General features: G+C 41.6%; 1 protein-coding gene across 1 annotated transcript in view; it reads left to right on the top strand.

The window, feature by feature from the left end:
* The first annotated feature begins 271 nt into the window (after positions 1–271).
* The window catches only part of LOC129392072 (uncharacterized), a 70743-nt gene continuing 60214 nt past the window's right edge, over positions 272–10800 (top strand). Inside the window, exon 1 of the mRNA XM_055084363.1 lies at positions 272–452. The gene's annotated coding sequence lies outside the window, so the exon portion shown is untranslated. The remainder of the gene's footprint in view (positions 453–10800) is intronic.

Raw genomic sequence — 10800 nt, 5'->3', positions numbered from 1 at the left:
TGTGTCTGCGTGCGCAGCTAGGCCAAGCCTGCGAGCCTGCCTGTCACTGGAGAGTTTTAGTTTGCATTCAGAAGAAAGGAGGAGGGGAGACCGGGGGCGGGGGGGGGGGGAGGAAAAGGTGGAGGGGGGGCGCGGAGAAGGGAGGGAGAATGTCTTGTTTGTGGCTTGTCAGCAATTGCTTGAGACAAGCTTCCATGTGTGAAAGCTACTTGGCATGAATGCCTGGGCCGTACCAAGTGTCACCGCAGCAAGAGGGGGAGTCAGAAGAAAAACAGATCAGACCAGAGCAGACAATAGGCCCCTAAAGTGTTCCCCCTAAGTTGCTTTGATGTTGTCCTAGTGTCTTGATACCAGGAGGCCAGGGATTGCAGGAAAAGGGTCTTTTTTGTCTTCATTCACTTTCCCCCCTCAGTTTCTGAAATGATTCTCCAGAATTTCTCCTCATAAAAAAGGTAAGAGCTCTAACAATTCCTTCTTCTGTGGCAGGCTGGTTCGCCCGTGCCTGGAAGTCGGGGTCTCATTTCTGCGCTGCTCAGGACGAGCGCTGGGGTCCTGCAATTGGAGCTCTAGCCTTGCCCCTGGAAGTCTTTGCAGGCGCTCAGAGCTGGGGATGGCCCCTCTTTCTAGGGAACCCCAGTAACACGATCTGTGCCTCTGGGTTGTTGGGGGAGAAGGGGTGGATGGAGAGGGATGGGAGGAGGGTGTGAGGGTGGAGGGTGTGAGGGGGGAAAAAAAGAGAGAGAGCAGCCTGAAAGAGAGCGAGAGAAGGGCAGAGCCCTCGTTCAGAGCAGCCCCAGCCCGGAGCCCAAGGAGGCCTCCTTGCAAGCTTGAGCTGTGCCTCCTCAGGCTGAGCAAGGGCCGTCTGAGGCTCTGCCGAGTGCCTGCAGAGATTGCACAGAGCTTTGTGTGTGCGAGTGTGCCTGTGTGCGTGTGCGTGTGTGGACTTCCCACACCCTGCCCTGGCGTGGCTCGTCGTGAAGGGGAGGTACCCCAATCCTTACCACCCGAGCCCGGACGCTCCGAGGAAGAGCGGCATGGCAGGCTAGGAGGGAGGGCAAGAGAACTCTGCCGCCAGACAATCCAGAAACTTTTCCCGTCTCAGGGATTTCTCTGGTGGTAGGGACCATGAAGCAGTTGTGGGCTGCCCCGTGCCTCAGTTTCCCCGGCTGTAAAATCCAGAGAGCCGACCGGGGATGCGGCATGCCTCCCTGGGATTTGGTAAAACGGAACACATACCATTCTGTCTCAAACGCGTGGAGAAAGCTTCGAGCTAGAAATGCTGTGGAATCACAAAGTAGAAGTGTTATCATTGTTCTTGATCATCATCATCACGATAATAAAACCATCATTAAGACACCCTGAGACAAATAGACGGAGGAACACAGATCAAGTGTCTGGGCATTTCTAAGGAAACAAAAAGCCTTTTTCCACCTGTTGGCTTCTGTCCTTTTCTCTTGTGTCTTTTCGTTAGATTTATTGGCCGATTTGTACAGAGAATGGGGTGGGAGGGGTTGGGTTTTCCCCTTTCCTACTCCTTGGTGCATTTTTTTTTTTAAAAGAAGGTCAATGTAAGATGCTTGAGACAGAAAATATGCCTCCCGTTATAGGAGTTTATTCAAGACCTTGTGTTTTCTGGCGCTGGCAGGGCATGCAGGCACATCTATAAACTCTACCTTGGAGGTTAAAGATTTTTATTTTGGCTTTTAGAGATTAAACAAGATTTATTTACAATTGCTGTTTATCAGAGAGTAAATATCTTACTGTGTGTGTGAGGGTAAGAATGTGAAGGCTGTTTACTCGCTGGTGGTTTTGTGGAGAAAACCTTTGCTTTTTAAAGTGACATCTTGAGAGATGGGAGTAGAGGACTAAAATCGGTGCCTAATAGTCAGATAAAAAAATTTTTTAAGAAAAAAAAAGGTCTGCTTATTTTCTTGAATTGTGGGTTTCCCTTCCTCTGTTCTTATAACAGTGATTGTTTCAAGGCTCTCAGTTGTAGCTCTCTTTGAATTCTTTGAAGGAATTTTGCTTTCTTACCTAATTCTAGGTTTTCTGTGCTCTGCTACTTGTCCAAAAAAAAAAAAAAATATATATATATCTGTAAAAGTCTGGGAGGCTGTGCTTCCTTCCATTCTAACTGCAAATGTTTATCAGACCGACTCCCTGTGATAGCTAGAGATTGAAGCAAAGCGCCAGCCCTGGTTGAGAATATTTATGTTCTTCCCATTGAGGCCTAGAGAACCTGACTTCTGGGTGTGGGAAAGGATGAAGGGAAGGTATTAACTGGCTTGGATCTGGCAAGAAGCCACCCCTACCCCCCAATAATGTTTCATTGAACTAGAACGGAACTTCATAGTTTAGAAATTAATTGTTTTCTACTTTGTAAGCAGAAGGTCTTACCATGGTTTGTCTCTGGCAAGATTTCAGGGTCCAGATATCTTCCTAAATGGTTAGAATTTCAGAGCTGCAAGGGAAAAGAAAGGTTATTCCTCAAGTTTTAAATGAGGACACTAAAGCCCAGGAAAGATCAGCAATGATCTTTCATGATGCAGCTGTGGTTGCATCTGGATCACACCCTGGGGTTCAGAGTGCCCTGTATGTCAGTCGTATGCCAGCCACCCTTACCTGGCCTTCACAGTTGACTTTGCCTACCCCAGCATTGGGCCAGCCGAAGATAGGCACCTTTTGGAGTTCTTTTTGCTGTGCTCTGTTATAACAGCACACTCAGCCCTGCTCAAGGCACAAACGTGGCAAACATGTGTCACAACGTGAATTTGCATGAATTCATTCGTGTATTCATTTGTTTATTCAACTAGTATTTTAGGAGCACTTGCTATGTATCAGGTACCTTGCTGAGCACTGAGGATGTAGGAAAGAACAAGGCAGATGCACCCTTGCTCTCAGGGAGCTTGCAGTCTTGGTGGTAGAATCAACGTTAACTGCATAATCAAATTAGTAATTATAAGATTGATAATATACATTGAACAGCATGCAGATATGATAATGCAGGGCATAAAGTTGTATAAGGCATTGACCTGAAGTTTGTAACTAGGCATAAGCTAACTGTCATTTTGCCTTTGTGGTTGAGTTCTTCTTGCCCTGGCCAACTTGCATTCTGCTGGTAGCATTCCTACTCACACGGAGTCCAGTGTTTCCAAAGACAGCAGAAAATTCCCTCTCTCTCTTTCCCCCCACCCTCCTCTGCACAATACAGCAGAGACACAAATAACGTCTGCTAACCCTTTTACACTTACTTGTACTATTAAACAAGTTCACACTCATTGTGAGCCAGCCTATATAACTGTCATTATCTGGGTGATTCACGTTAGCTATAGCCTCTGTGCACTGTCAAACCAGATGCGCATGGGCGGGGGACATGTGGTTAGTGAGGCTCTTGTCTCACTGTACTTGTTCCATAGTTCTTCCAGTTGATACTAAACACTTAGCTGCAGGCCATTCCACCATTATCACTGTCATCTTGGAATTGCAAAGATAGTAGTGTAATGAAATGGCTTTGCCCATCCCTACCAACAAGGACACGTATCTATAAAGGGAGAACATTTTGAAAATCTCTTCCATGGGTTGCCTTTTGGTTGGGTTATTAAAATCTTACTGGTTTTATGAGGTCAAAGGTAGGAGCACCCCGACACCCCACGTATGGTCTTGTTTGGAGAGAATATTTGATTGAAATGCCAGTAATTTCCTCGCAGGCAGATTTGTGTTAACGCTTGTATATTCTCTACATCGTGTCTTTCTCAGTACCCAGAGGTGTTATCTTCAATGTTGTCAATCCATCTTTTTTTAGATTAATTTCGTAGTTTTAAAGGAGGACAGATATGCCCCCCACACACATAAATCATAGGTCTGGCGCCTATACTTTGAGACTCCACACAGGTTGTGTGGTCAAGTCGTGTGAAAAAGAGTCATTTCTATGCACCCAACATTGTTACTCAGTGAGGTTGCTGACCGACATTGTCACAACTGCCCTATGCGGCGCTTGGGTAGTCGCCTGCATTTGGCACCTGTGGCCACTGCCTTCTCCTGTGAGCTGTATGACTTCATCTGCATGTATTTGATCACTTCTGAGACACTCCCCCCAACCCCCCTTATTACTCACTGGGGAGCTGCCTTTGCGGGAGGAGCTCCGAGTTGCCTTGGAAGAGTAATCCAAAGGGAGGGGTGATCTGAGTGGGGAATTAAGAAGTGAAGAAAACAAGAATCTGGCTGGGGAAAAGACTGAACAGAACTGGGGAGCCAGGCAGCAGTGATCCCAGTCATCCTTAACTCTGGGGGAATAAGAATGAAGACTGTGATGATATTTTAAAAGGTACAGTGTGTGGATACTTGTATAAATAAAAGTGCTAGAGCCTCTAGTCCTACTGAAGTTAAAACCAGTACAACATGGAAGACAGTACCAAAACTCCTTGGTTACAAGCACTGCTTTTGCATGTAGTTTTACTGAAGGAAATTTTGTGGCCCCACCCACTCCCAAAGAGACATACATATAAGATGTAAAATGGAAATTTTCTACATTTCCTTTAAGTCTTGACATTTTAATGTACTTTAAAATGATATCTGCTTAGTCCTTTCTTGTAATTAAATAATATTGTTTAGTTAAGTATATTGTTATCCTTCTGTTATATTTGAGTAAGGTTACGTGTCTCATCCAAGGACTCACAAAAACATAAGGGGCAAGATGGCCAACTGATTAAATCTCCCCATTAGGTTAAATCTCTTTAAGAGTTGAGAAGCAAAGGAGTGAGGCAGTCACCAAATCACCATGATATTCAGGTCAAAAGTACTGTGTTGACATGGCATTAAAATAATTGCTTTAGTTTTGGCCCCCTTTTTAAAGACTAAGATTTAGAATGTTGATCAGAAGAGAAGGATCCCCAATTCTTATTTAATAATTACATGTTTTTTTACAAAGTACATTGGACCAGTTTCTGGTTTTGGTTTTGCCAATCGATGACCTAGATTGACCCCGTTCTTCTTCTCCGGACCTCTTTTAGAATGAACGGGTTGGACTAAATCCTCTCTGTTTCCTTCCAGCTGCATTATTGAGTATTTCTCTGATTCTATGCATAGGCTCTTCCATGAATCTGGTCTTTTGGTCACCTTACACAAAGCCCAGTTCAAGAACTATGGTTACCAAAGGGGAAATGTGACTTTTGTGGATATATGGGATTAATTCCTCTACACCCAAACTATGTTGACACTTTGAAGTGAAAAGCACAATAGCAAAAAGTGGGATTTTAACTTATGGATTTTAAGAGAATTTGCCAGTCAGCGTGCAGGCACATGTGCAAGGAGACTTAAGAATCATTTTCAAAAGAATCGACGATTTTGAATGCATGTCTTCCTGTATAATAAGTATGAATTTAAAATGGACGGGCACTGGGTACATCTCTTAGCTTCACCATTCTCACAGCTTTTTCACAGAAATTGTGCTGTTCCTTTTTGCATTATGCTTACATGTTGTTTTGAGGATGCAAGGGACCAGTTTAAGCAATTATAGTGTTTATGATACCTGCTGTATGTTTAATGTTATGCTTTTGGGGATGACAGGACTGTTGATGATCTTTATGATATGAAACTCCTGAAGGATATTGCTGAAGACTAGCTGATATGATGATAAATAAATAAATAAATAAATGTATGTGTGTGTGTGTGTGTGTGTGTATATATATATATATATATATATATATATATATGATGCCTTTAGGATGTGAGTAATAAATTGCTTCTGAAATGTGGCCAAGAGTGGGACAAAGAGGGTTGAGAGTGAATGACATTTTTATTAAGCATGTTTTCTATGTGTAATTCCAAGCACTATTCATTTGAAATTGGCTAAAGCGTTGAAAAGATATAATTTAAAAATTTTACATGATAGCTTTTGATGCAATTTTTAGAACCCCAGAGTAAGTTCTTCTGCCATGTTTTAGAAATATCATCTTCCTTGTAGCAAGGGGGACCAGTTCAAGGCTGCTTTGACGATTAGTAAATCACTGACTCTCTTTGAATTGGTCTTATTTCTATCTGGAAAAAAATAGTATATAATATATAATTACTTTCTAACTAGGGAAGGGAATTTTGAAAACCACATATAATAATTTTTCACTTATATTGTTCTTTTATTCTTGATTGCTTAAAATTTCTGACATTGGATAGCTTGCTTAACCTAATATAACAATCCTTGGAAGGAGATACATAAGAGAAAGACATTATTGACTTTAGAGATAGGAAACAGGTATAGGTTTGTGAAATAGTATACTGGCACACTTTTTAGAATGTAAGAATATACTCTCTAGAAATATGTGTAATGTTGGCTTATTGATAAATGATAAACTAGATGGAAAATAATACTCTACATATTATTGCTGTCAATCTAATTTTTAATGATATAAATAATTATCAAAAGCATTTTTATGCTATTCACTTAAAGATTCAACATGCCTCTAATCTAAAGCTCTGGAGAACTGTAATGATTTCCATGAGAACCAGAATCACTCTTTTTCTTGAAAAATAAATTCACAAACTCAAAATTAACAGTAATGGTGGTTGAAAGAAGCCAAGCCATCATTTGCTCAGAAGAGAAACTTGTGAATCTTGAAGTAGCTTTATTTTGCCTAATACTAGATATATTGGACTGTCTATTACCCTTGGGGCTTGTGTAGTTAGTATATGTTTGAGGAGGAAAATTTCACTGAGGGTCTGTGGACAAGGGACTTTTTGAATGCAGGTCAAGGGCACACTTGCTCTGAGGAGTGGTGATTTATTGTATAGAAATCCATGATATACTGGGCTGTTTAAGGCAACCATACTCTAAAGAATGCAGGATTTTAGCTCTTGTGCCAGTGCCCAGGCACCTCTGCCTGCAACATTCTTCTGCCTTGTCTTTTCCAAGCCAACTCCCGCTACTCCTTTTTTTTTTTTTTTTTTTTTTTTTTGCAGTACGCGGGCCTCTCACTGTTGTGGCCTCTCCCGTTGCGGAGCACAGGCTCCGGACGCACAGGCTCAGCGGCCATGGCTCACGGGCCCAGCCGCTCCGCGGCATGTGGGATCTTACCGGACCGGGGCACAAACCCGTGTCCCCTGCATCGGCAGGTGGACTCTCAACCACTGCGCCACCAGGGAAGCCCCCGCTACTCCTTTAAAACTGATCCTGGGCATTTCTTCTGGAAAGCTCCTTAGACCCAAACCACCCTACCTCTGCTCCACTGTTCCTGGGCTGGGCATTCACTTATGTGGCCCTTATCACGCTGCCCTGGAATCGTCTGGCTCCCACTCTGGTCTGTGGCCCCATCAAGGATTGGGGCTGTCTTTGGCTTTTGTACCCCTAATGCCTAGCATCGGGTGAAACAGAGCAGGTGATCAATAAATGTTGTTGAATGAATAAACAGTTTATATTGAAATATATCTTCTTAATAAATTTAACTAAATACAAAAAGAATGACAGGTAAAAATCTTAAATTATACAATCTTATGTCCCACATTTTAAAAAATGGAAACTTCTTATATTAGGGTATTCACTCTTCTCCCCCTTTGCAAAAAATAAGTTACACATTCATAACGAAGTATTTTTATACCCTTGAATCCTCCTTTTTCTTATGTCCAGTTTTTCTCCCCTACAGCTTATTTGTCATGTTTCCCATTCTTGGATCTTGTGCTTCCCTTACCTAAGAGTTTATTTTTTATTTCAAAGAATCAGGTGATAAATGAGTTGGTGAAATTTGTCTTGATATTTAGGTAGTAGCTGAAGAGAACTTTCTTCTATCTCAGAACAGGGAAAATACAGAGATATTTGGGGAAGTCGGGACAATCAGGATAGTAAGGTGATTGACGGACTTCCAGGAATCTGCAATTCTGACCCATCTGAAGCAAAGAAGGGGAACAGTACAACTTAACTTTCATCTTCTATAAAAGGTTTTAAGTGCTGAACCCTCTAGAAAAGGCATTCTGGTTGCAAAGAACTGACTCACTGAAATTTCCTCAAGAAAAGGGGCGTTCATTGTGAAGATGCTCACAGATGGAACCTGGAATCAGAATTAGAAATCTTTCAGCTATTGAAGCAGCTCTAGGGACAACTTTCTGTCTTCTGTCCATCCCGTCCTCTCACTGTGTGTCTGCTTTACTTGGGCTCCTTTTGCTACCTGCTGGTTTGGTCTTCTAGCTTTATTCTGAGTAACTGCTCTCAATCTCATAGCTTTTGCTTACACGGAATTGTTGCTTCTTTGACTTGCCAAGACCCCCCATGTCCAAAACCCTACCATCTCTACCTTCCTTCCTTCCTGGCTTCTTCCTCATAGCTTCTGTCCTTATATTCTTTCATTTGTAGTATTCCCTGTTAATTGCTTCATTCTCTCAGAATTCCGTAATTCAGATTCCCAAGAAAGAATCCAGCTTATCTTTCCATTGCCCTTCCTTACAGGACTTTAACCAGCCTGTGACTGGAGTTGCCCAAGGGTCAGAACTACACCTCTAGTCCAGGGTGTTATAGCAAAGGGAGGTGGGTGGGAACGGGGGATTGTCGTTCGGTACAAAACTGGATTGTCTTTTAGTAGGAACTATGGAAGGGCCATCTTCCCTTCCATGTAGCGGGCAACAAATGTACTTGACATGTCTATTATGAGTCCATTATGGAAGTCTAAGAAATTAAGGATAACCAGATTATTAAAAATTAAAATGTTTCATGGATGATGATTATTATAACTGAGATAAGACTGTGGGAACAAATAGCAAATTTATAACCAGGAAAGAAATTGAGAGAGGGAAATGTATTAGAGTTAGTTCTTAATGAGTGACATCATTTCATATATTTATTGAAAACGAAAGTAGGTGAATAGTGAAAGGGAGACTATATTGGTATGGATCCCAGAGGCTAGTTTAAAAAGCAAGCATCAGGACTTCCCTGGCAGTCCAGTGGTTAGGACACCATGCTTCCACTGCAGGGGGCACAGTTTCCATCCCTGCTCCAGGAACCAAGATCCCGCATCCCGCATGCTGCAAGCCATGGAAAAAAAAAAAAGCAAGCATCATCCTGGAATTGGGGGCTAGAGGACAAATAGGAATACTAAGGTTAAGGAGTTTCTGCCTATATTCTCTTCCTGTATTTTCTTCCTCTACTTCTCTGTTCTGTACTTGATTCCTCTTATCTTTAGCTTCTTCTGGAATAATCTGTCATCAACTAGTGATGTGACTTTGGGCTGGTTATTTATTCTCTCTGAAACTCAATTTACTCATCTGTAAAATAGGGCTAATGATTACTATTTCAATAGCTTATTATATGAATTAAATTAGATGGCATAATATATTTAAAGTGACTGGTACACATTACCTAGAATGTAATAGGTGCTCAGTCAATTGTAGCAATTATTCTAGCACACAGGAAGGAAGGAAACATTGACTAAACAATGTGCTGGGCAAAATTTTGCTTGTCATATCATTTATTCCTTATAGCAGTCCTGCAGGTCTTGTATTATTGTTTCTATTTTTTATTGAGGTACAGGTACAGTATTATATAAGTTTCAGGTGTTATTTCTACTTTATGAATGAGGATACAATAATAATACTTAATGGAGTACTTGCTATGTGTAAAGCACTGAGCTAAACCCTTCCACGTGTTGTCATATTTAAACCAAGATAGGTGCCATTCATGTCTTCATCTCATAGTAGAGGGAACTAAGGTCTAGAGAGTTTAACTTGCCCAAAGTCATACAACTAGTAAGTGACAATCAGAGCTTGTGTGTAAGTCTATCTGAACTTAGGTCAGTCTGACTCTAAAGTTTTCCAAAATCACAGAGTTGATGAATGTGAGTGTGACTAAGTCAAGATTCAGGTCTGGTTTAGGGCAATAATTCTGCAGTTCACTACCAGAGAAACATGCCGATTGATGAAGAATAGTGGTAGCCACCATACACACACTTATGCTGCATCTGAATCTGAGTGCCGTGATTAGACAGCAAGGGCAAATTTTGGAAAGGGTTCAAAGGGAAAATTTTTTAAATAATTAAAATATGTCAAAATAAGGTCTCTCAGACCTGGTGAAATGATTTAATAAACATGTGTTGAATGTCTGTTGTGGGTCAGGCAGTGAAAAATAGGCTTGACACTGTGGAAATGCAAAATGCGTAAGGCTGAATCCCTCTCTTTAAGGTGCTTTCATTCTGGTGGAGGGAGATCGATGCTCACACAACAAATGATAAAGCATATAGCAATGGATCAAAGGACTGTGGAATCAAGAGAGAGAACATTAATTTGGTGGTGAAGGGAATGGTGGTGGAAGGAACTTGGGAAGGCTTCATGATGGAGATGGCATTTGCAATGTGGTTTTGAGGGGACAAATATCAAAATACTAGAAGGCTTCTATAGCTTCCTTTTTCTTCAAGTCAAGGGTTTTATAAAGGGTGGTATAAAGTAGCTAACTACTGTGGTAATATATTGCCAGATAATAGGGTTTTCAAAGATTAGGCTCTTTGCCTAAAAGTGGAGAAACATTTACTCTGATTAATCATAGAGAATAAACAACAAGGTCCTACTGTATAGCACAGGGAACTATATTCAGTATTCTGTGATAAACCATAATAGAAAAGAATATGAAAAAGAATGTATCAATATATATATGTATAACTGAATCACTTTGCTGTACAGCAGAAACACAACATTGTAAATCAACTAAACTTCAATTTAAAAATGTTTTAAGGGGCTTCCCTGGTGGCGCAGTGGTTGCGCGTCTGCCTGCCGATGCAGGGAAACCGGGTTCGCGCCCCGGTCTGGGAGGATCCCACGTGCCGCGGGGCGGCT

The sequence above is a fragment of the Physeter macrocephalus genome, chromosome 4 (assembly GCF_002837175.3).
Source record: "Physeter macrocephalus isolate SW-GA chromosome 4, ASM283717v5, whole genome shotgun sequence".
NCBI classification, from domain to species: Eukaryota; Metazoa; Chordata; class Mammalia; order Artiodactyla; family Physeteridae; genus Physeter; species Physeter macrocephalus.
This window is presented reverse-complemented; position numbering and strand designations above follow the sequence as displayed.